Source organism: Marmota flaviventris, chromosome X (genome assembly GCF_047511675.1).
Source record: "Marmota flaviventris isolate mMarFla1 chromosome X, mMarFla1.hap1, whole genome shotgun sequence".
Lineage (NCBI taxonomy): Eukaryota > Metazoa > Chordata > Mammalia > Rodentia > Sciuridae > Marmota > Marmota flaviventris.
Genome location: NC_092518.1, coordinates 52235621 through 52263600, shown reverse-complemented (window position 1 = coordinate 52263600; position 27980 = coordinate 52235621). Strand labels below are relative to the sequence as shown.

General features: G+C 36.1%; 1 pseudogene; it reads left to right on the top strand.

The window, feature by feature from the left end:
• The first annotated feature begins 1013 nt into the window (after positions 1–1013).
• The window catches only part of LOC114081480 (tigger transposable element-derived protein 1-like), a 51524-nt pseudogene continuing 24557 nt past the window's right edge, over positions 1014–27980 (top strand).

The following is a 27980-nucleotide window of genomic DNA, read 5'->3' as shown; positions in this document are numbered from 1 at the left end:
TATCTGACGTTCTGGCTTCTACTTGCTCCACTCTGTTAGTGATACTCTCAATTGAGTTTTTAATTTGGTTTATCGTTTCCTTCATTTCTAGAATTATTGTTTGATTTTTTTTATAATCTCTATCTCCTGATAAAGATGCTTAACTTCTTCTTTTATCTGTTTATGTAATTCATTTTCAAAGTGTTCTTTCACTGTTTGGATTTGCTGTCTCGTATCCTCTTTAAGGTTCCATTCCATCTGTCTAAGGTATTCCTTGAATTCTTTATATGACCATTTTTCTGCTGACTCTAGGTCCTCCTGAATATTTAGGCTGTCCTTCATTGTTTGTACCCCTTTTCTTCCTTGCTTTTTTATGCTGCTCATGTTACTTCTTGTTCTGTTTGACTGCTGAGTTACTGTTTACTCTTATAAATTTATTTGATGCTTGGGAGAAAAGATATTAGAAGGGAAGGGAAGAAGTCACTAAAGAGAATGAGAGTAGGCAGGTAGAATTCAAGGAAGGGGGAATAAGAAAATTAAAAAGAAATGAAAAGACAAAAGAAACAAAAACAAAACACACACAAAAAAGTTAGAAAATAGAGAAAGAAAGAAAAGAAAGAAATTATTTTTACAAAAATAATAATGATAATAAAAATAATGAAAATTAAAATTAAAAAAGTTATAATAATAATAAAAATAAAAAAATTAAAAAAAAATTAGAAACATTAAAAAAGTTAAAGAACAACAACAAAAAAAATTGAAAATGAAAGGAAAAAAAAGAAAAAGAAAAAAATGATAATAATAATAATAATAAATTCAGTCATAGAGTTCGATTAATTTCTCTTCCAGTAGGTGGAGCTGTGCCCACTAGGTCAAGCTTCTCCTCTCACTAAGTGGGAACCAATCACTGTGTAGCAGCTCTTCCTCACAGACTGGGCAGGTCTCCAATCCTGAGTGCCTAGGGCCTTCTCTTGTGTTTCCTCAAGCTAAGCCATGCTCACCTGTGACGCTCACCATAATACTGGCTACACGCCATGTCTGCTGCTCCGGGGAGCCCTGTTGCGCTGGTTTCAATGCAGTTATCTCCTCCGCCCGTGACGTCAGTTCTCTGCCAAGGTGGTATCACATGTAAATGGTGACCGTTCGTTCCCTTTGCCGGGTGACCAATGCAACGGGTGGGTCCTGACTGTCTCTCCCAATCCCCGTTTCAACCCTGTGGCCACTGCCTATGAAGGCTCGGTTGGTTTTTACCTCTGAAAGTTCCTAAGGGCCAACCAGTTATTTCAGCGGGATTGTTAGTGCTGAGTCACGAGAAGCAGGCGAACCGGAGCTTGGATGCAGCCAATCCGGGCTCGGAGTGTGTGTTCTGAGGGGCCCAGACTGTACACCCCAGATCCACGTCAGCTCAGCATTGCCTAGTGATCCTGAGCAAACAGCATTTATACAGTTTACAGCTCCCTATGCCCGCGCAGTTGAAGAGGTCAGAGACTTAATCTCTCCCCGCCCGCTGCCATATTAGATCTCCTCAATGATATTCATGTTGCCCTTACAGCTTCCTGGCATAAGCAAGTTCTTGGGATTATACAAACTGCTGCTTCTGTTTCCAGTCCAGATTTCTAGAAATTAAACCCTGCCACTGTTGCCTCTTCCCCGGGGCCACGCTCAGGGGCGCTGCACTCGCCCGCGACCGTAGCTGCGCCGCCGACCGGTGCCCAGCCCCCGGGGCCCAAGCGGCTGCCGCCGCAGCTCTCTGGCTCCCTCCTCTGAAGCACGGGTCCCCTCACAGAGGCATGCAGAACGACCCCAGAGCAGGCTCTGCCCGAGGGTGCAGCAGCGAACAGGCGACCCAGGCGCTCAAGGCTGCAGTCCAGCCTTTGGAGGACAGGGCTCAGCACGCAGCCCAGCTCCAACCTCTAGGTGCGGCTGCCGGACAATGTAGCCATAGCCATCAAGACAGCCGGCAGAAAGCAAATGGCAGCTCCCGCGGAGTGGATTTTCGGCACAGAAACCGCAGCCCAGCCAACAATCCCAATCCACAAACTCTCCCTGTATAAAAAATATTCAAAAAAAAAAAAAAGGCGGGGCGCACTGACCTTTCTTTGCCTAGGGTACTTACAATCCACTGCTGATTACACATTCACCTTTTCTGCCCGGAGCGAAGCGAAAGAGGAAGCAGATGGGAGCAAAGCGCCCGCGGCTCTGGGCGGCAAAGCGTCCGGGAGCCAAGCGTCTCTTTTTCGATCTCTTTGTTCTTCCTGCTGCTTGGCAAAGTGGTCCGCTACAGATTAACGGTGAAAGGAGCTCTTACATGCTGTGCGAAATCTCGATTAAAGCCGCTGCTCTGAGCACCACGCTCAACACTTCAGCAACCCCCGTGCGCAGCGGCCATCTTCCATCTCCCCTCCTAAGAGCTATTTTTAAAAAGCATTTATAATTCTCTCAGTTCAACATTATATATCTTTTAATTTTCTTTTTTAAATTACAATTTCAAGCATACCGTTACAGTCTTGTAGTAGCTGGTGCTAGCATTATCTGCAGGCTCAACTGTGATGCTAGGATAGCTGGCAATGTAATCTCTGGGCCTCTCCTCTTCCATGAGGTCTCTCCATCTAATCTCCCCAGCAAGGTAGTCAGAATTCTTGCATGGCAGCTCAGGGACTTCAAAACCAATAAAGGGGAAGCTTCCAGACCTTTTAAAAGGTCTGGGGTCAGAAGTCCTGAAATGGTCACTTTTGCCACATTCTATTGGTTTGAGTAAATCATAGAGCATTCTCAATCCATGTGGAATGAAATTGCCCAAAGGCATTTATTAAAAAATATGTGGTCACATTAGTATCTCAAATTTCAAACCAAAACCACAGAGAACATTCAAAACTTACCCCTTCTGTATTTGCAGCTCTACTCTCCAAAAGAAAAAAAAACCTGGCTCATGTGTTCCTCAATTTATTTACTCATTTGCTCAAACTTAGAACTCATAGAAAACAGTTTCAGAAGTGCTATCATATACCACTGTGAGAAAGAAACCTACCAATTAGAGTCCAATATATGTTAACAATTATTTTATTTTGGTAAAATTTAAATACTGTGGAATGCACAAATGCAAAAATCTGAAGAGTACAATTTGATGACTTTTGGCAAATGCACATACTTGCATAATTCATACCTCTAACAAGGTATAGAACAGTTTCATCATCCCAGAAAAAGCCAGATTCCCCCCATTCTGATTTTTCACCATAGATTAGACTTGCCTGTTCTTGATCTTCATGTAAATGGAGGCATACTCTATGCCTATTTCCTTTTACTTAGACTTTATTGCTGGGGAATATTCCATTCTATTAATATTCCACACATTGTTTATCCATTATCCCCTTAGTGGACACTTAGGATTTTTCTGCTTTTTAGTTCTTTTGAATAAGGCTGCTCTGATTATTCATGTACAACTCTTTTTGTGGACATGTGTTTTTATTTCAGTTAGAAAAATACATGGAAATTGAACTGCTGAATTATAGAGCAGATACACATTTAATTTTAAAAGAAACTTTCAAGACTTTGTTTATAGTGGTTGTACCCTTTTATACACCCACAGAAATGCATATTTCTGGTTGTTCTTCATTTTCACTGACAACTGGTGGTACCAGTCATATTAGACATTCCAGTAGATATGTACTGGTATACCATTGTTGTGTAAAATTTCTTTCCTCTGATAACAAATTATGTTTCATGTGCCTATTTGGCATTCATTTCTGTTTTTCTATGAAATGTAATTCAACTATTTTGCCCATTTCAAGCAAGAAAGGGGACCATTTGTCTTTCATAATTGAGGTTTTGAGGTTTTTTTGAAATTCTTAATATAAGTCCTTTGTCAGATACATTGCGCTAGTTAAGGTCTTCCTGAAAGCAAACACCAAGATGGAATGAAAAGAGCAAGGGTTTGGGGAAATGCCCTTGAACACTAAAAGAAGGAGAGAACAGGCCCAGCGGCCCGCCGGTGTGGTAGACACATCACCCCAATTGGAGGAGGGGCAGAGCTACCGCCCGTGCCTGCAAGGTAGGCAGACCTGCGAATGACAGGGAGAACAGACCCAGCGGCCCACCGGCGTGGTAGACACATCACCCTAATTGGAGGAAAGGCCCAGCTGCCGCCCGCAAGGTAGGCAGACTGCGCGTCCCGGAGAAGGGGCCCAGCAGCCAGCCGGCCTAGTTGAAAGATCACCCCAATTGGAGGAGGGGAACAGCCACCGCCCGCACCTGCAAGGTAGGCAGACCTGCAACCTGGAGAACAGGCCCAGCGGCCCGCCAGCGTGGTAGACAAATCACCCCTATTGGAGGAGGAACCGAGCCATTGCCCGCAAGGTAGGCAGACAACACGACCTGGAGAAGGGGCCCAGCGGCCCGCCGGCATGATAGACAGATCACCCGAATTGGAGGAGGAGCACAGCTGCCGCCCACCCCTGCAAGGGAGACTTTGCAACTATACAAGAGCAATATAAATATATAGGGGGAAAATTCAATAACACAACAGTTTCACCAAGCAGAAAGAAATGTGAGCAGTATGAAAAGACAAGGAAAGAAAGGACCACAAGCAATGCAGGTCAACTCAACTTTAGAAGAGGTAATAGCTGCAGAAGATGGAATGTCAGATAAAGAATTCAGGATTTACATGCTTCAGATGATCTGGAGTCTCAAGGAAGACATTAGACAGCAAAATCAGACAATGAAAGATCACTTCGACAATGAATTGCATAAACAAATCTAAGAAGCAAAGGATCAACTATACAGGGAGATAGAGGTTATAAAAAACAAACAGAAATCCTAGAAATGCAGGAAGCAATAAACCAACTTAAAAACTCAATGGAGAATACTACCAGCAGAGTAGAACACTTAGAAGATAGAACATCAGACAATGAAGACAAAGTATTTCAACTTGAAAAGAACATAGACAGCTCAGCGAGACTCTTAAGAAACCATGAGCAGAACATCCAAGAAATATGGGATAACATTAAGAGACCAAACTTAAGAGTCATTGGGATACAGGAAGGTATAGAGGTCCAAACCAAAGGAATGAGCAATCTGTTCAACAAAATAATACAAGAAAACTTCCCAGACTTGAAGAATGAGACAGAATCCCAAATCCTAGAAGCCTACAGGATGCCGAATGTGCAAAATCATAAGAGATCCACACCTAGACACATTATAATGAAGATGCCCAACATACAGAATAAGGAGAGAATTTTAAAAGCTTCAAGAGAAAGGAAGCAGATTACATTTAGGGGTAAACCAATCAGGATAACAGCTGATCTTTCAACACAGACTCTGAAAGCTAGAAGATCCTGGAACAACATATTTCAAACGCTGAAAAAATGGGTTCCAACCAAGAATTGTGTATCCAGCGAAATTAAGCTTCAGGATGGAAGATGAAATTAAAACCTTCTACGATAAACAAAAGTTAAAAGAATTTGCAGCTAGAAAACCATCTCTTCAAAAGATCCTTGGCAAAACACTACAGGAAGAGGAAATGGAAAACAACAATGAAAACCAACAGTGGGAGGTAGGACAGTAAATGGGGGGAAAAATAATCAAAGAGGAAAACAAACCATGTTTAGTAACATAAATAAACAAATATGGCTGGAAGAACAACCCATATCTCCATAATAACCCTAAATGTTAATGGCTTAAACTCACCAATTAAGAGACACAGGCTAGTAAAATGGATCACAAAACAAGACCCAACAATATGCTGCCTACAGGAGACGCATTTGATAGGAAAAGACATACATAGGCTGAAGGTGAAAGGTTGGGAAAAATCATATCACTCATATGGACTTCGGAAACAAGCAGGAGTGTCCATACTCATATCAAATAAAATAGATTTCAAGCCAAAGTTAATCAAAAGGGATAAAGAGGGACACTACATACTGCTCAAGGGAACCATACACCAACAAGACATAACACTCATAAATATATATGCTCCAAACAATGGTGCAGCTATGTTCATCAAACAAACTCTTCTCAAGTTCAGGAGTCTAATAGACCACCATACAATAATTATGGGAGACTTCAACACACCTCTCTCACCACTGGACAGATCTTCCAAACAAAAATTGAATAAAGAAACTGTAGAACTCAATAATACAATTAATAACCTAGACTTAATTGACATATATAGAATATATCACCCAACATCAAGGAGTTACACTTTTTTCTCAGCAGCACATGGATCCTTCTCAAAAATAGATCACATATTATGTCACAGGGCAACTCTTAGACATTATAAAGGAGTAGAGATAATACCATGCATCCTATCTGATCATAATGGAATGGAACTGAAAATCAACGATAAAAGAAGGAAGGAAAAGCATACATCACTTGGAGAATGAACAATAGGTTACTGAATGATCAATGGGTTATAGAAGACATCAAGGAGGAAATTAAAAAATTCTTAGAGATAAATGAAAACACAGACACAACATATCGGAATCTATGGGACACAATGAAAGCAGTTCTAAGAGGAAAATTCATTGCCTGGAGGTCATTCCTTCAAAAAAGGAAAAACCAACAAATAAATGATCTCACACTTCATCTCAAAATCCTAGAAAAAGAAGAGCAAAACAACAGCAAAAGAAGTAGAAGGCAAAAAATAATTAAAATCAGAGCTGAAATTAATGAAATTGAAACAAAAGAAACAATTGAAAAAATTGACAAAACTAAAAGTTGGTTCTTTGAAAAAATAAATAAGATCGACAGACCCTTAGCCATGCTAATGAAGAGAAGAAGAGAGAGAACTCAAATTACTAGCATATGGGATGAAAAAGGCAATATCACAGCAGACACTTCAGAAATACAGAAGATAATTAGAAATTATTTTGAATCCTTATAGTCCAATAAAATAGAAGATAGTGAAGGCATAGATAAATTTCTTAAGTCATATGATCTACCCAGATTGAGTCAGGAGGATATAGACAACCTAAACAGACCAATATCAATTGAGGAAATAGAAAAAGCCATCAAAAGACTACCAACTAAGAAAAGCCCAGGACCGGATGGGTATACAGCAGAGTTTTACAAAACCTTTAAAGAAGAACTAATACCAATACTTTTCAAGCTATTCCAGGAAATAGAAAAAGAGGGAGAACTTCCAAATTCATTCTACGAGGCCAACATCACCCTGATTCCTAAACCAGACAAAGACACTTCAAAGAAAGAAAACTACAGACCAATATCTCTAATGAATCTAGATGCAAAAATCCTCAATAAAATTCTGGCAAATCGGATACAAAAACATATCAAAAAAATTGTGCACCATGATCAAGTAGGACTCATCCCTGGGATGCAAGGCTGGTTCAATATACGGAAATCAGTAAATGTTATTCACCACATCAACAGACTTAAAGATAAGAACCATATGATCATATCGATAGATGCAGAAAAAGCATTCGAGAAAGTACAGCATCCCTTTATGTTCAAAACTCTAGAAAAACTAGGGATAACAGGAACATACCTCAATATTGTAAAAGCTATCTATGCTAAGCCTCAGGCTAGCATCATTCTGAACGGAGAAAAAATTGAAGGCATTCCCTCTAAAATCTGGAACAAAACAGGGATGCCCTCTCTCACCACTTCTGTTCAACATAGTTCTTGAAACACTGGCCAGAGCAATTAGACAGATGATAGAAATTAAAGGCATAAAAATAGGAAAAGAAGAACTTAAATTATCACTATTTTCAGTGACATGATTCTATACCTAGCAGACCCCAAAGGGTCTACAAAAAAATTATAAGAGCTAATAAATGAATTCAGCAAAGTGGCAGGATATAAAATCAACATGCATAAATCAAAGGCATTCCTGTATATCAGTGATAAATCCTCTGAAATGGAAATGAGGACAACCACTCCATTCACAATATCCTCAAAAAAAAATAAAATACTTGGGAATCAACGTAACAAAAGAGGTGAAAGACTTATACAATGAAAACTACAGAACCCTAAAGAGAGAAATAGAAGAATATCTGAGAAGATGGAAAAATATACCCTGTTCATGGATAGGCAGAACTAACATCATCAAAATGGCGATATTACCAAAAGTTCTCTATAGGTTTAATGCAATGCCAATCAAAATCCCAACAGCATTTCTTGTAGAAATAGATAAAGCAATCATGAAATTCATATGGAAAAATAAAAGACCCAGAATAGCAAAAACAACTCTAAGTAGGAAGTGTGAATCAGGCGGTATAGCGATACCAGACTTCAAACTATACTACAGAGCAATAGTAACAAAAACAGCATGGTACTGGTACCAAAACAGGCGGGTGGACCAATGGTACAGAATAGAGGACACAGAAACCAATCCACAAAACTACAACTATCTTATATTTGATAAAGGGGCTAAAAGCATGCAATGGAGGAAGGATAGCATCTTCAATAAATGGTGCTGGGAAAACTGGAAATCCATATGCAACAAAATGAAACTGAATCCCTTTCTCTTGCCATGCACAAAAGTTAACTCAAAATGGATCAAGGAGCTTGATATCAAATCAGAGACACGGCGTCTGATAGAAGAAAAAGTTGGCTACAATCTACATACTGTGGGGTCGGGCTCCAAATTCCTCAATAGGACACAAGAGTTAATAACTAGAATCAACAAATGGGACTTACTCAAACTAAAAAGTTTTTTATCAGCAAAAGAAACAATAAGAGAGGTAAATAGGGAGCCTACATCCTGGGAACAAATCTTTACTCCTCACACTTCAGATAGAGCCCTAATATCCAGAGTATACAAAGAACTCAAAAAATTAAACAATAAGAAAACAAATAACCCAATCAACATATGGGCCATGGACCTGAACAGATACTTCTCAGAGGAGGACATACAATCAATCAACAAGTACATGAAAAAATGCTCACCATCTCTAGCAGTCAGAGAAATGCAAATCAAAACCACCCTAAGATACCATCTCACTCCAGTAAGATTGGCAGCCATTATGAAGTCAAACAACAATAAGTGCTGGCGAGGATGTGGGGAAAAGGGTACTCTTGTACATTGTTGTTGGGAATGCAAATTGGTGCGGCCAATTTGGAAAGCAGTATGGAGATTTCTTGGAAAGCTGGGAATGGAACCACCATTTGACCCAGCTATTCCCCTTCTCGGTCTATTCCCTAAAGACCTAAAAAGAGCATACTACAGGGACACTGCTACATCGATGTTCATAGCAGCACAATTCACAATAGCAAGACTGTGGAACCCACCTAGATGCCCTTCAATAGACAAATGGATCAAAAAATGTGGCATTTATACACAATGGAGTATTACTCTGCATTAAAAATGACAAAATCATAGAATTTGCAGGGAAATGGATGGCATTAGAGCAGATTATGCTAAGTGAAGCTAGCCAATCCCTAAAAAACAAATGCCAAATGTCTTCTTTGATATAAGGAGGGTAACTAAGAACAGAGTAGGGAGGAAGAGCATGAGAAGAAGATTAACATTAAACAGGGATGAGAGGTGGGAGGGAAAGGGAGAGAGAAGGGAAATTGCATGGAAATGGAAGGAGACCCTCAGGGTTATACAAAATTACATACAAGAGGAAGTGAGGGGTAAGGGAAAAAAACAAGGGGGAGAAATGAATTACAGTAGATGGGGTAGAGAGAGAAGAGGGGAGGGGAGGGGGGATAGCAGAGGATAGGAAAGGCAGCAGAATACAACAGACACTTGTATGGCAATATGTAAATCAGTGGATGTGTAACTGATGTGATTCTGCAATCTGTATACGGGGTAAAAATGGGAGTTCATAACCCACTTGAATCAAAGTGTGAAATATGATATATCAAGAACTATGTAATGTTTTGAACAACCAACAATAAAAATTAAAATAATAATAACAATAATATTTAAAAAAATCAAATAAATAAAAGAAGGAGCAGAAGTAGGCAAGGAGAGCCTCACACTATGAACACAGCTGAAATTCCACCCAAGAGTGAGGAAAGGAAGGAGGGTGGATAGCAAGAACTTCAGGTTGTCAAAGTAGTCCTGAGAGTTTCCACCAAGGTAATGGCAGCACAAGAGCAAAGATTGTCCTGGTATACCATTACCATGTTCAATTGCAGACTGGGAATATTCTGAAGATAGTGTGATCTCTACATGAATGCTGAGTTGAACCCAGAAGGTGTAGCAGCTCGAGGTTTCCAGCTAAGTACATTTTTTTTATAGCAGGTTCTCCCTATGGAAGACTGAAAGAGCATATTCCTATGACTGCCAAATTCCATCCTTGTGTCATTTGTATTTTCTTCATCCAGGTTCAGAAAGCAACATTTCCATGGTTACTATGGGATTTGAATGGGAAATTTAAAAGAGGCAAGTTAGTGGGATGAATTACAGCCTACACTGCTACAATTGGTCTTCAGACAATAAATGTTGCACATCTTCTCCATCTTTTATTATCCATTGTAAGGCCCCCTTCACTCTGAGCTATTACCTCTGCAAGTCTTGCTGATCTAACTCATTATCTGAACATTAATTCTTGAGAGATCTGAGCCCTTGGAAAAAAATCATATCCCTCTCAGGATGGAATTATTGTACACATCCATCTCAATTGTAATTGCATAAGAGAATTATAAGAGGTGCATTGGAATGCAAAAAAATTAAAAATAAATGTGATTCATGATATTAATGAGAGAAAACATGATCACCTAAACAGATAAAAAAGCAATTGAAAAATTCAACATCATTTCTAATGAAAACATTCAGAAAATTGTGAATGAAAGGGAAATTTTTCAACTTGATAAAGAATCTCATATAAATCCTACATCTATCATCACAATTAAAAGTGATATATCCCATATATCCCTGTTTACATCTAGAATTTCTAAGGAAATACTGTTGATTGCTATGACTAATGGAGCACTGTGGTATGGATAATTAAAATCAAACAAATAATCTCAAAGAACTACCAAATCTTTGTCCAAAAGATCATTAAAAAGGTACATATATTGACTTCTTTTCAACTTTGCATGGAAAGTTATAGTAATTGCAATAGGCAAAAATAAAAGGCATACAGATTACACAGGAATAAGTAAAACTGTCTTTATTCACAGTTGATATGATTGTCTATGTAAAATAATCTGATTTAACTGCAGAAAAGCTAAGAGAACTAAAAAGTGAATTTATAAGTGTTGCCAACATTGTATTAGTTAATGCTGACATTTTTACCAGTAACTATGATGAAGGGCACACTATTGTGGTTTTAATTTTGTGAGTTTTGTTGTAACAGTCTAGTATGCATTTCTAGGCCACAAAAATCACAACTGTCTCAGTTAATAAAACTTCAGAGCCCTAGGTAATGACCTCTATCCAGCACTACCAGATTGCATATCACTCAGGTTTTTAAGATTACCATGTTATGCTGTGGCTTACATTCTGGTAAAACAGGACTTGTAGAGTAAGACCATGGCCATAGTATACAGATGCAAACTCAGAGCCTATATTCATCCTGCCTTCTACTTCCATACTGCCATACTTTCCCAAATTCCTTCAGATGACAACAAATTAGTTTTCATCTTTGCATTCTTCCCAACCTCCAATTTTATCACAAGACACTCACAAAGATGGTCCTAATCCTTTTTAACCACTTACCACTCAGTTTATCAATGGATTTTCAACCTCCTCTATGTAGTGAGTCACAGACTTCTGATGAGTATGTCTTCCCTTATTTCTAGGGGCTATTCAAGGTCCTGTAGAGGGATATTCACTTCTTATTCAACACATTTAGGCTGCCTTCTAAGCAATGAAAAACATTCTAATGTTTATATCTGTGCATATTGTAATTTTTCCACATACCTGACATCCACAGTTTGCACCACTCCACCCATAATAACCACTCTTGTTATGATTGTTATTATATCCCCTGAAACTTCCCTGAATCCCTGTTCTTATATGCCCAGGTCAGAAAATACCTAAAGATCTCTTACATTACTAAGGTGGACTTCTAAGTAGCCCTCTGATATATCATTGTTTAGTTCAAGGAATATACTGCTAGTGCCTGGTGTTCAGGGATAACATTCCATGGAGAAACTTCTTCATGGAGGATTTACACCACCTGCCTGTGGCAGAAACTATAAGAGACCATTATCATGGGAGTCATTGTCATGGAAGTCATCAACTCAACAATGTTTTGATCTTGGCAATCTTCAACAATGAGATTGTTGGCCACTCATCACTACTAGAATTTTCTTTTGAAAATTGCTTGTAGTTGATTTAAGTAAACCAAATTTACTCCATAACATTTACCCTTACCTTGGCTTACCACTATGCCAAGACATCAGAAGCAGAGATTAAGTTAATCATATTCCTCTGTTAAAATATTGTCATCATTGGTTGATGCAAAACCCTCTCATTTTATTTCTCCCTCTTATGATTTAGATATTAGGTGACCCCAAAAGCTCATGTATGAGACAGTGTAAGAGAGTTAAGAAGTTAAAGGATTGGGTTATTAGAGGCTTAACCTAAACAGTGCACTAATCCCCTGATAAGGATTAACTGGGTGGTAACTATAGGTAGGTAGTGTGTGGCTGGAGGAGCTGGGTTAGTGGAGGTGTGCCTTTAAATTTTGTCGGTGGTGAGGGGAGCTCTTCCTTTCTGCTTCCTAGTGTGGTGTCCTGAGCTGCATTGCTCCACCACACTCTTCCACCATGACATTCTGTCTCACCTCCAGCCCAGAGGAATGTAACTTGCTGCCTATGGACTGACACCTCTGAAACTGTGAGCCCCAAATCCACTTTTCATCCTTATAATTGTTCTTGTCAGGTCTTTTGGTCACGCTGAAAAAATTTGACTAAAACACTTCCCATTCCCTTCTCTCTATACACATAGGTAACCATTCTATTGTGCTTAATACATATGTTTTTGTTTCTTGCTATAAAATATTTATTGTTCATTTTGTAATTATGTTCTTAAATTTCAATAAATATTATATTATGCATATCATTTTTTTCCTTACTCTTTCCATTACTAAGCCTTGATTTTAAGACTATTCTATGTGGTTACATGTGTAAGTTCTCCTAACTGCTGCACAGTACTACGTAAGATGCATCCATCATATTTTATCTAGCCACACTCCCAGTGATAGTCATCCAGATTACCCCAAATTCTCACTACCAGAAACAAAGTCACAATGATTATCTTTAGACTTGACCCTTTATGGGCAAGTGTAGAAATATTTTTTAAAAAAATACTTCCAGGAGCAAAACTGCTGTTTCATTCTGTATCTTATAATTAATCCTGTTTAGTAGTACAAAATTTTTCTACAGAATGACTGCACCAGTCTACTCCCATTAACCATGAAAGGTTCCTAAATACCTTCATACACCACCACTTGAGCATTCAATTTTGAAGTATTTATCAGTCTAACTGATAAGAAGTGATATCTTATAATTAGTTTTGCATTTCTCTGACTACTAATGAGTTAGAACAGATCTTTGAATGTATGTTGGTCTTTAGTTTTCTTTTAATATTATGTATTCATCTCTTTTGTCACACTTTCTGTTGGTGTAGATTTTTTCTTATTGATTTGCAGTTCTTTGTGTATCTAGATTTAATCTTTTTATTTCCTCTTATTCTACCATGTGTTAACCCCACTGCTCATAACTGCCAAATAAATCTCTGTATTCTTTCAAGTTTTGCTTAACAAAATCAGTTTATGCCCCATGACACAAATGCATTTTCCTATATCTTCTAATAATTGTACTATCCTTAGCCATTGAGATCTTTAATCTATCTGAAAGACATATTTTGGACATGGTTTTAGGAAGGAATGCAGTTTATTTTTGTCTCAATAACATTCAGATTTCCTATCACCATTTCCTATATAATCATTCAGTACTGATTGTGGTGCCATATTCATCATAAATTAGGTACACCTGAGTACACACACACATACACACATGCAAATGCACACACACAAACATATCTGCTTTCCTGGAAGTTTCTATTCCATTGATTTTAATATGCTTTTGTGCAATGAAATGCTAAGTTTGTTACTATAAGTATAGTATGTATTTTAATATTTAATATAGCAAGTGTCCCCTTTGTTTTCTCTTTAAAATTAACTTAGTTATTTTTACTTCTTTATATTTCCATATAAATTTTGGAATAAGTTTATTAATACTTCAAAAAACTCAACTGCATGTTTTAGAATTACATTGAATTCAAATATTAATTTGGGAAAACACACCTTGTTAGTATTTATTTTATATCTCAAATTATTCCAGATTTAGGTATTGGGGGCTCTTTTAAGTCTTGCTCCTGTGTCTTGTGATGTGACATATTCCCATCTCTGCTTAATTTTTAATCTGTTTGATCATCAGATTTTGAGAGTATGTTAAAATCTCCATCAATTGTTGGTTAAATATCCAATGCAAGTCTATAGGTGGTTGCTTAATCTATCTTGAGGCTCTTTGTGTGTGTGTGTGTGTGTGTGTGTGTGTGTGTGTGTGGCCATTTTGGCTCCATATTCTTGCCCTCATTTTCTTCATCCCTTACAATATCCTTTATTTAAAATTGTAATTCTATGTTTTACACTATAATGATGTACTTTTTGCCTCATTACACCTTAGAACACATTAATGTCTTCCATTCTCCACTCTAGGTTGCAATCTAAAGTCCCTGTATGGTTTATAAGTCATTTAAGAACCTACCCCTTGACAACTCCTCTACACTCACCCCAGATCACTTTAGCACAGGCACCCTTTAGTTCCTGTGCTATTCATAACAGCTTTCATTTTCCTCAGTATCTGTGTCTTGTGATGTGACATGCCCAAACCACTCTGATCTGAGACTTATGCTTTCTGGTATACTACCATGGTATGACTCTTCCTTACCACTCTCACATTGCTTCACCTCTTCTTAACCTCTCCTTGGCTGTCTTTTTCTCTTAACCTATAGATGTGTGTGTGTGTGTGTGTGTGTGTGTGTGTGTGTGTGAAAATGGTGAAAATAAATCATTCAAATGACTATCTGGTTCCCAACCTTCATGGCAACACTAAAAATAAACTCAAGGGATATGCTTTATGACCACAAACTACACAAGCAACATAGTCATTTACCTGAATACACATAGGACGGCATCTCAAGGCACATATCAAAAGTGGAATTGTGGCTCTAACCCCAAGGAGAGAATATTGAGAGCAAGAGAGTAGGAATCTTGTCCTGTCTTAAGTAACAAGTATCTAGGTCATCAAGAGCAAGCCTCTTGCCCTTTGGGGGCCTGAGATTCCTCATCAACCAAAATACATTAACCCAACTCTTAGCTTTCTATTCAAGACAAAAAATGTATACACACAATGACTTGTACATGAATGTGAAGAGTAGCATTATTTAACCGAAAGTGGTTAAAACTGGAAATAAATCAAATGTCTATCAGCTGGTGAATGGTCAAACAAAAGAGTTATATCTATACAAAGGGATGCTATTTCCCAAGAAAAACAAATAAAACACTGATATGTGACACAACATGGATGAACCTCAAACACTTTATATTAAGTGCAAGAAGACAGACACAAATGACCACATATTATGTGTGTGATTTTGTCTTCATGAAATGTATAGAAAAGAAAATCTACTGAGACTTTAAAAAATAGATTAGAGGTTGCCTGGAGAACTAGGGTAGAAATGTGGAATTAATGCAAATGGGCATGAGTGGTATTTTGTTGACAATAAAAATGTTCTAAAATTGTATTGTGGTGGTGATTATAGAACTATGTAAACAGAAAAATACATTAAATGGCACACATAAAACAAACGAAACTGTTACATAAACCAAAACTCAATTAAACTGTTTTTTAAAAAAACTAATAATAAATAAAGTATAATTCAAGGATGTTGTTATCAGCCTCTTTAGGGAAAAAAAGAGAAAAAAACACCTCTTTAATTGCTGGAAAACTGTCAACCCATGATGGCAGACATACTATATCAAGAAATTTAATCATTGACATCAAATACTAAGTTTTTTCTTGAAGTGATAAGTCAAATTTGCTCAATTGAGAAAACATTTCCCAAATTTCCATATGAACATTATTTTTTAAAGTTTTTTAAAAATGAATTCCATGGGCTGTGTATATAGCTCAGTTGGTAGACTGCTGACTTTGCATGAACAAGGCCCTGGGTTTGATCCCCAGCACCAAAAAAAAAAAAATTAATTCCATAAAAACAATGCTCCTAGTTCATCTGACAACTCAAAAGTTTACATGTATTTTCTCAAGACAACCATCATTTCAGTAAGCAAAAGTGCTTTGTAGATAAATTCCATTTTATCACATAGAATACTTTTTAAAAACCATTTACTTAAGGGTTAAAGTCTAACAAAATTGATAAGTTTTACTGCTTCATCAAGGCCATTCTTAAATGTAACAGACATATTTTTTACTGTGAGACCTGTGAGTGCATGGTGGTAAAGAATAAGGTGATTTTTAATGCTGGAAAACTGTCAACCCATGACAGTGCTACTTCCTTGATTCATGCTACGACAGCACCAGTTTCACCCATCATTGCTTTTAAAGTATGAGCACAAATGTCAACAGAAGAAAAAGGCAAATAACATCTTAATGTTATTATAAAAATAGTTTTGACCTTAAAGACATCCTGAAAGGAATTTGGGGAACCCCAAGGATCTTTTAGAACTGCTGATTTAGAGACTATCTTCAGCATGTACACCAGAATACATTTATTCAAATGTTCAAAGTAGAATTATTTTTAATTTAAACAAGCTGGAAACAACTGAAATGTTCAGCAACAGAAGAATGAATAATAAATTAAAATACATACATTTGTATATTGGAATACTTCACAGAGGTAAAAATTAACTAAAATTATAAATAGTGATATAGATTGATCTAAAAAACTTAATGTTGATAATATTCATCTACAGTCATGATAAATTTAACATTGAAGAGATTTTTCCTCTTATCATAAATAAATAGAAAATCTATGAAAATATACAAAACAGCAGGTTTCAGGCATTAGAAAATAGGCAGAAGGAAACTGTGATCCATGAATGAAAATTTAAAGGTGAGGTGAACCTCAAAATTGCACAGGCATTCTGAACCTGGAACAGGAAGGGTTATTCAAAGCAGGGTATTGTAGTTTGGCCCAGTTGAAGAAAGAGAGAGATCAGAGTTGAGGAATACTGACACAACTAGAAACTGCAGGTCACAATTCCGTAAGAATGCAAACAGGGACTCTAGAAATTTGCAGAGATCCCCTTGTGAGTTTATGCTGAAAATGAAGACATGCATGCAAAGAGTGGAACTTCAAGAGACGGGGTAAAAAAGAGACAAATCTCATACCAGTTTGAATGACATTACAGATATGAGTAGAAAGAATGAAGAGTCCTTGAAAATCACTCAGAACATGCAGAAGAGCCCATAAAAGGACCATGCCTTAGTGATGTGGCTAAATTCTCATCAGAATAAAGGATATTCTAATCTTGCACTACGGAAGCATGAAAGCAAACCTCAAATATTTCAAAGTAAGCAAGTAACTAAACTACTGCCAGAAAAAAAGCTCAGCACTCCTTAAAGAAGACAGCAAAATTCCAACACTCTACAGTACGAAAAAAACCTTTTTTTGGTGCGGAGGATTTAACCCAGGGGCACGTTAGCACTGATTTGCATCCCCAGACCTTTTTATTTTTTATTTTGAGACAGGGTCTCACTAAGTTGCTGAGGGTCTTGCTAAGTTGCTGAGGCTGGCCCCAAACTTGCAATCCTCCTGCCTCAGCCTCCTGAGTCACTGAAATTTACAGGTACAGGAGTGTACTAAGGGCCCAGCTACAGCATAAAATTTTAAACATCTAACATCATATTGAAATTTAGTGAAGAAGCTCAAATGCATGAAAATGTAATTTACAGTAAAGAAAAAATCAGTCAATAAAAATAAACTCATAAATGACAAATGCAATGGGTCTAGCAGGTGATAGCAATTTATAAGCAATGTTCAAATATTCTAAGGAAACTATGAACATGGTGATGAGAAAAATTCAATTTAAAAATATAATGAAAATAAACTTTTGGTGATAAAAATGATATCCAAAAGAAGTAACTCATTGAATGTGATTAAGAGCATATTAGACACTGCAAAAGATATGATCAGTAAACTTGAAAAATAGCAATAGAAAATTATCAAAATGAAACAGAGAAATCAAAAGACTAACAAACAGAGCTTTGTTGACATAAATAATGGAAAATAAATGTAACTGAAGTCCTAGAACAAAACAATGAAAAATATTTGGCTAAAACATAGTTAAAAGTTTACTAAATTTGATGAAATATATGATCCCATAACTCCAGTAGTCTAAACTCAAGTAGTATAAACACAAAGAAAACCACACCAAGCCACATTAAAATAAAATTCCTGAAAACTATAAATAAATAACAAATTTAAAAACAGTCACAGAATAAAAATCTATTAAGTACATAGGAACAATGATAATAATGATCATAGCCTTCCTATTAGAAACTATGTATATCAGAAAACAGTAGAATATTTTTACAGCCCTGAGAGAAAAATCTAACAGTTAACTGGGAATTCTATAAGTAGCAAAAATATCTGTAAATATGGTTGAGAAGTAAAAATCTTTTCAGACAAAGAAAACCTGGAAGAAAATTCATCACTAGCAGATAGGCACTGAAAGAAACAATAAAGAAATTTCTTCAGGGGGAAGGAAATAATATGAAATGGAGCCTTTGATCTACATCAGGATTTTCTAAAGAATGGGCATTTTCAGCCAGGTAATTCTTTGTTATTGTGGGCTGTCCTGTGAACTGTCCCATTCATTTGGCAGTATCCCTTGCATGTACACACTAGGTGCTACCATTACCTTCCAGTTGTGACTACCAAAAATATCTCCAAACATTGCCTAATGTTTCTGTGGAAGTGGATAAATCACCACCTGAGAATCATTAATCTACACAAATGAATGTAGAGGGCAGAAAATTACAAACATATGAGAAAAATGTAAATGCTTTTTTCTTCCTTTTAATGTCTTTAAAATAGAGTTGTCTACATAAGCAAAAGCAACAATGTATTATGGAGCTGAAAGCATATCTAAAATTAAAATGGATTGCAGAAATAGTACAAAAGATGGAAGTGGGGAAATAGAAGTATATTGTAAAGTACTGCCATTTTACATGAAGTCATAGTATCATTTGAAAGTAGAGTGGTAGGTTGTATCCTTATATTGTAAACTAGATCATCAACTCTCTCAAAATTTTGATTTATCAGAATCACTTGGAGAGTTTGTTAAAAATCAGAATGATGAGATCTGGCATGGTGGTGCAGGTTTGTAGTCCCAGCAGCCCAAGAGGCTAAGGCAGGAGGAACACAGGTTTGAGGCCAGACTACACAACTTTGAGAGACTCTGTCTCAAAATAAAAAATAAAGAGGGCTGGGGATGTAGTTCAGTGGTAAAGTGCCCCTAGGATGAGAGAGGTCTTTGAATTTACATTTCTAAAATGTATTTGGGTATTATTATTGCAACTAATCTATGAAACCATGTTTTGAGAACAAGGACTTTAAAGCAATTACTAAAAAGTAGAGGTAAAACTGGATAGAAAGAACAAACAAACCTCATGTAAGTATAATATGTCAAAATATACCATACTATCATGTATATCTAAAAACAAATTAAAAATTGGAAAAATATATAATGCAAGAAAAAAGAAATAGAAATTCTGAACATGAGATAAAAGAAATAAAAGATAGAAAGGCAGCAAAAGGAAGGACAAGGAAATATAACATTAATTTAAATTTCCAGATACCTTTCCAGGCCTCTCACTCCCCAAGACAATCTGTCTCCCATAAATGTCTCCTATAACTCTCCAATTTCTCAGAAATCTATAATCTTAAAGTTACTATAAATTCATGATACTTAAAGTTACTATAAATTATGATAATTACCTTATGGACTGTTACTTAGGCCACCAATAAATAGATTAAGCAAAGAAACATATAATATTTTTAAAAGCCTATAATTTAGGGGATTTTCCAATGTTACCTATCTGTTAGATAATTGGGACCACATCACTCTAAGGATCCTGAGAACAAACAGACTGATGTCATATTCACATACCTTCCCATGACCACTGCTCACCAAGTTTCCTTTAAAAGAAGAGCCTGAAAATCCCAGAAGCATCTCTCACTTTCTAGATGACCAGAATTCTCCCTTGCATAAGTGTTTGCTTTATTCCCAAAGTGCATCTCTCTTGAGATAGTCTACATTCTCCCTTGAATGTGTATTTGCTTTCTTAAATAAAACTCTACCCATGTCTCTGACTGGCACATACTCAAATTCTTTTCTGTCACATATACCAAGGATCTCACTTGTCCTGAGTTGAGTTTCCCCCCTCTCAAGGAACTGTTTGGACCCTCTTCCAGTGACTAACAGACCTTTAATAAGTAAAAAGATTTAATCAGTAAATGAAAGTTAGGTAGAGCAATTAGACAAGAAAAAGGAATGAAAGGAACACAAATGGGAAAGGAAGAAGTAAAATTGACTCTCTGTTCTGGCAATGTGATCTTACATATAGAAAATCTTAAAGACTCTACCAATAATTATTAGAATTTATAAACAAAGTCAGTAAAGTTGCAAGATAGTAAACCAAGACAAAAATCAGTATCATTTCTATATACTAACAACAAATTACCAAAAAAAAAAAAAATTAAGAAAACAATTCCATTTACGATCACACCAAAAAATGAAATATTAGGAGTAAATTTAGCCAAAGAAGTGAAAGGTATGTTTACTAAAAACAATAAAACATTGATGAAAGAAATTGAAGATAACACAAATAAATGGAAAGATATCTTATGTTCATAGATAAGAATTAATATTGCCAAAATGTACATACTACTCAAAGCCATTGATGAATTCAATACAGTTCCAAAATCAATCTTCACATAAATAGAAAATCTACCTTAAAATTTGTATGGAAACACAGAAAACCTCAAATAGTCAAAGCAATTTCAACCTAAAAGAACAAAACTTAGTGCCTGACTTCAAAATCTATTACAAAGCTATAGTAATCAAAATAGTAATCAAAATACTGGCATAAAAACAGACACATTGAATAGGCTAAATAGCCCAGAAATAAAGTCAAGCATGTATGGTGGGCTGAGTTTTAACAAAGGGACCAAGACCACACAATGAGGACAGGACAGTCTTTTCAATAAATGATATTGAGAAAACTGGATAACCATAGGCAGAAGAATGAAATTGGATCCTTATCTCACACTGTACACAGAAATCTTTTCAAAATGGATTATAAATTTAAATGTAAGACCTGAAACTACAAAGGTCCTAAAAGAAAGCATAGAGGAAAAGTTTCATGATATTGGTCTGGGCAGTGATTGCTTGGATATGACCCCCAAAACACAGTAAATGGAAGCTAAAAATTAAGAAATGGGATGATATCAAACTACAAACTTTCTGTGTAGCAAATAAAACATTAGCAGAGTAAAATGGCAACCCAGGAAATGGGAGAAAATATTTGAAAACCATACACCTGATAAGGAGCTAATATTAAAAAATATATAAGGAACTCAAACAATTCAAAGAGCAAGAAAACAAATAATCAAATTAAAAAATTGGCAAAGAATCTAAATAGCCACATCTGAAAAATATATACGAATTAACAACATTTGTATAATAATGCTCATTATCACTGATTGTTTTTGTCAGCTTTTTTGTGACTGTGACTTAAAGACCCGACTAGCACAATTGTAAAGGAGGAAAAATTTATCTGGATACTCACAGTTTCAGAGGTCTCAATCCATAGGCAGCAGGCTCCGTTCCTTGGGGCTCTAGGTGAGGCAGGACACCATGGTGGAAGAGTGTGGTAGAGGGAAGTGGCTCACATGATGATCAGGAAACAAAGAGAGAGAGAGAGAGAGATCTTCACTTTCCAGATACAAATATATACTCAAAGCCATGCCCCCAATGTCCCACCTCCCCCAGCCATGCCCCACCTGACTTCAATTACCACTCAATTAATGGTGATTAATTCATCATTTGGGTTAAGAGTATCATAACTCAATAATTTCCCCTCTAAACCTTCTTGCATTGTCTCACATGAGCTTTGGGGGGGGGGGCACTTCACATCCAAACCATAACACTAATTATCAGGGAAATAAAAATTAAAACCACAATCAGATATTGCCTCATATTTGCTAGAATGGTTATTATCAAAAGCAAAAGAAGAAAAAGACAAAAGATAACAAGTGTCAGTGAGTGTATAAACAAAAGGAAATATTTTCACTGTTAGTAAGACTACAAATTAATACACCATTATGGAAAACAATATGGAGTTTTCTCAAAAAAAAAAAGAAAGGAAAAGAAAAACAAAAGGGAATTGCCCTATGATCCAATAACTCCACTTTGGGGTATATATCTAGAAGAATTGAAATCAGTGTGCTTAAGAGATATATACATTCCTGTGTTCACTGCAACGTTATTCACAATAGCTAAGATATGGAAGCAAACTAGGTATCTGTCATCAGGTGAATGGATAAAGAAAACGTGGTAAATCTTCACAATAGAATTCTATTCAGCCTTAAAAAGAGAATGTGTGTGTAGTGATATTATTATTTGTGACAATGTAGATGAGCCTGCAGCTGCTTTCCTCCACAATCAAATGATATTTTATAATGATGAAATAGTTAATTTCAGAAATACAAAACATTCTTCAATGTTTATGCACTCAATGTAGAACCTTTAAAAATGCATAAAGCAAATAAAAATGGAAAAAGAAATACACAATTCTTCATAATTTTCTGAAGTTAGACAATTACAGCCAGAGATTTAACAATCCTCCCTCTACAACTGATAAAATAGAAAAATCAGTAAGATATAGAAAATCTGGAAAACACTATCAACCAACTTGACCTAATTGACATTTATAGAAGAATACACCCAACAGCATGTTCTTTTGAAGTACCTACAAAATTTTCACAAAGATAGACAAGGTATTTGGCCACAAAATAAGTTTCAGTATATTGTCAATGATCAGAATGAATAGTCAAAATAAAGTGAAAAAAATCAATAATAAAAAAATCTGGGCATGGTACATGCCTTAATCCCAACAACTTGGGAGGTTGAGGTAGGAGGATCACAAGTTCCAGGCCAGTCAGGGCAGTTTACCATGACCCTGTCTCAAAACAAACTTTTAGAAAGGGCTGGAGATGTCTTCATACATGTACTTAGGGTAATGATGTCTGGATCCAATCCCCAATACCACAAGGAGAGAAAGAGAAGAGATAGGAAGGCAGGGGAGGGAAGAGAGGGAGAAAGAAAACTCCAGGATGAGGTGGCTTTGTTGCTGATTTAAGGAAGAATTCATACCAGTTCTACACAAGCACTCTGATTTTTATGAGGTCTCTCTTAAACTGAATCAAACCAGATATAGTCATAATAAAAAGTAAACTACCAACCGATTTCCCTCATGAACAAAATGTTAAAAAGATTTTAGCAAAGCAAACTAAGCAATATATAAAAACCAATAACGTTTCATGACTAAATGAAGTTTATCCCAATATTATGAGATTGACTTACCATTAAAAATACTGTAATTTACCATATTAAGTACATATAAAAGATAACCATGTGGTTATCTCAAGGGACCCAGAAAAATTACGTGGCAAAATTCAACATCCAATAAAAGATTCAAATTAGAATTAGACTATGATGTTAGGAAAGTGCATCTATTTTTTAAAAACCACCATCAACATCATAATTAATATTGTGAGAGACTAAATATTCCTTCCCTCTAGATCAAGAATAAGGCAATTATGACAACCACCACCCCCACTCATATTCAGCATTGTGCTGGAATTCCTAACAGTTTGATAAAAACAATAAATAAAAAGTAAATAAATAAATAGAATGCAGACAAGAAAATAAAGAACAAAACTATTTATAGACCACATGGTTTTATATGTAGAAAATATCTACAATGTTAAATAAATAAAAATTAGAAGTGAATTTAACAGAAGTCAAAGGGTATAAGATCAGCATGAAAAGTAAATTTTATTTCCATATTTTTCAATAAGCAATTGTAAATTGGAATTTTAAATGTCATTTTAACTAGCATGAAAAAATGTGAAACACTTAGGGGTAAGTTTAACTGAATATGTATACAATCTGAAAACTTAAAACAAAAAAAAACACTGCTCAGAGAACAATAAATAAATAAATAAATAGATAGATAGATAAACCATATTCTTGCATTGAAAGACTCAATATTGTCAGAATATCAATTTCTCCAAACTTGATTTAAATATTCAACTCAATTCTGACCAAAATCTCAGGAATTACATTTGCAGAAATTTGCAAGCAAAATTCTAAAATGTATGTAGAAAGGCAAAAAATCTGAAATAGCCAAAACAATCTTGTAAAAGTAAGAACAAAATTATAGGACTTACACTACCCAATTTGAAGACATACTAAAAAGATTATCATACAGCGTGATAGTGGCATATGGTAGAACAAAATAGAATCCAAAAATAGACTTACATGTGTAGAGTAAATTGATTTTCAACCATAGTATTAAGTTAATTCAATAGGGAAATGATAGTCTGTTTAATGAGTCATTCTAGAGTTAACTGTGTCTGTCTGGGAAAAACTGAATCTTGACCATTACCTCTTACCATACACAAAAATTAATTCACAATCGATCATGGACCTAAATGTAAAAGGTAAAACTCTAAAACTTGTTGAAGAAAATGTAATATGCAAATGTGGACAACATTGGTACAGGTGAAAATTCTCTAAGACACCAAAAGCAAAAAATGTAAAGTAGAAAACAAACAAACAAACAAAAACAACCCCTGGGATTCCTCAAAAGCAAAACCTCTGCTCTTCAAAAGATCCCATTAAGAAAATGAAAATGCAAGTCACAGACTGGAATAACATATCTTCAAGATACATATTAAATGGTGTGTATTCAGAATGAATTTTAAAACTCTTCCAGTCCAATGATGATATAAATAATCAAATTTTGAAAAATAAAATCCTATATCTAACTCATGATTTGTTCATGAGAGTTTTTTCAGCACTGGGAATTGAAGGCAGGGCCTGATCCACGCTAGGCAAGCACTCTGTCACAGAGCTATTTCCCAGTTCTTTTTAAATTTTTTGTTTTGAGACAGGGTCTCAATAAGTTCCCAGGATGATCTCAAACTTATGATACTCCTACCTCTGCCTCCTGAATGGCTGGGATTATAGGTATGTGCCACCACGCCTGGCTATTTGTGAGTATCATCATCAGCTTTATTCAAAATAGCCAGGAACTTGAAACTGATCAAGTGCCAATCAATACGTGAATATTAAGCATATTTTGCTTTGTTTAAACAATGGATTAGTACCTAGCAATAAAAAAGGAACATTTTACTAAGTCATGTAGTATGAATAAATATAAAATCTTCAGGTAGAGTGAAGAAGACAGAATATTATCATTTGATCCTAGATATCTGGAATTCTAAAAAAATAAAATTCTAATCTATGGCTAGAAAAAGCAATTGATGATTGCCAAGGACCAGAAATCAGAGGTAAACACTGCCTGGGAAGGGGCATGACTGAACTTTTTTGAATAATGCAAATGTTTGTATCTTAGTTGTGCTGCTGGTTGCATGAGTTCTTACATTTTCAAAAGTTCACCTAGCTGTACACTTAAAGATGGGTGCATTTTACTGCATATGAATTGTACCTCAATAATGGTGGTTAAAATAATGTAAAGCAAAAAGGGCAAGTCAGAATACATACAGCACAGATTATGATTCCATGTTGATAAATGTCAAAAAATAGGCAAACCAAGACAATAAATTGTTTAGGGATACATATGTACATGGTAAACCTGTAAAGGAAAAACAAAATGATGATTAACATATAAATCAGGTTAGTGATTTCTTCTGGGAAATTGGAAATGTAATAGATAAAGAGTGCTCAGAATGCTTTAAGGTTACTTACAGTGTCCTATTCTTTTTTTTTTTTTTTAATTTTTCAGTTGTTAATGGACCTTTATTTATTTTATTTTTTATATGTGGTGCTGAGAATTGACCCCAGTGCCTCACACCTGGTAGGCAAGCGCTCTGCCTCTGAGCTACAACCCTAGCCCACAGTGTTCTATTTCTTAAGGTGGGTAATGAATACAAAGTGTTTGTTTTATTTCTTAATTTATGTATGCCATATACTATTTATTACAGAAGTAAATATAATCTGGATGAGCCTGGAGGTCATTGTGCTATGTGAAATACACCTGGCACAGAAAGATAAATACCAATACTAATACTGTGTGTGTATATGTAATCCTGTTATGTCGTTTTATTGCTTAAAACTCTTGATTGGTTCTCCCCTGTATTTGAATAACATCCACATTGTTTTCATAGACTATGTAACCAAGTCCCCCATCTGCTTCAAACCATTCTATTCTCCTTTATACCTGCTACAATATAGGAACAATGGCCTCCTTTCTGTTCCTTTCTTGCCTTTGGGGCTTGAGTCTCCATTTTATTTTAACTTGACGTTCTTCTCCTAGATTTCTCACAGCCTGATTCACTATTTCTCAGTGGTCCATCCAGGGTGTTTTAAAAAATGTTTTCAAATTCTTTGACAATTTTACTATCAAGAAGAAGAGGCCACGTCCATTCAAAATTTGGTGGCTCTTTGAGACTGCCTCAATGAATAGCAAAAAAAAAAAAAAAAAAAAAAGTGTCACTGTGTGACTTCTATGGTTAGTCCTGGAAAAATATGAAAGGTTTTATGTGTCTTTGTCTAGGGACATGTTCCTTGGAACTCTGTCCCACCATGTAAAAAGTCCAGCTATGCAGAAACTATTATGCTGGAGAAACAACATAGAAATACCAAGAGAAGCTGGAAGAGCTAATTAGGCCAAATCAAACCCCAGATCTATGTAAAATAATAATAGATTTTTGTTACTTACCATTAATACGTCATTTATCATTTACACAGCTCAAATTAACCAGAAATCCTTCCATGAGAAATCTATCTAAATTTGTGTCCCCCAAACTTTTCTCTATAGCATCATTAAATTTATTTCAATCATTGCTTAAATCCTAACCTGAGCTTTTCTTAAATGTTTGTTTATTTCTCCCTACTAGATGTGAGTTCCAGCAACTGGAATGTTGACTAGCATACAGTGAGTATTCAAAACATCTTTACATTAATAAATAAATGAGATAAGATAGATGGGTCAGATGAGGGAGAAAGTGCTCTGCTTACCAAGCTGCTTCTTAGAGTCACACTCATAGGTTCTGCAAACTTGATCCTCATAGTCTTTCTCTGAACTACCTCCCAAACTGACCTTATCTTCTTCCTTGTGGTATTTATGTTCTTCAAATGATCTCTCCTTCAGAAAATTCCCTTTGGTTCCACTTCATCCTACATAACTCTCCCTGAGCCCTTTACTGTGTTGTATGAAAAATATTGGTTACATATCTGTCACCTTGAAGATGTCCGATTCATCCTTATACTCAGTGCTTAGTAAAATAAGGTCAACACACAATAGATGTGCAGCGTTTGCTTGTAGAATTGAACTGGCTAGGTAGCCTTTGGACAAGTCTGATATCTAAGGACTCGTCCAGAATAGATGTGTCTCGGGTACCATGGGAGACTCAGTTGGAGTTGTGGCTACCAGAGGCTGGACTAAGCTGGATCAGGTTTCCTGTGTGTGGGTGTTTCAACAGCCCCCTATTCATCCCATTGATTATGGAGGGATTCACACCCTAGGGTTATGGGGATGGTGAAACCCCTAACACTTAACACTGAACAGAGGAGATCAGTGTAATCACCCATACTCACAGCCCATGTGAGGAGGGCATTGTACACCATAGGTGTTGTACTTGGGAACAGAGTGAAAGGCAGGGGCTGTGGGATAGAGGTTTTGAAGAATTGAATATTTATGACTTTGATTTTAAGAGTCATAAATTCTCAGTACAATTTATCAAT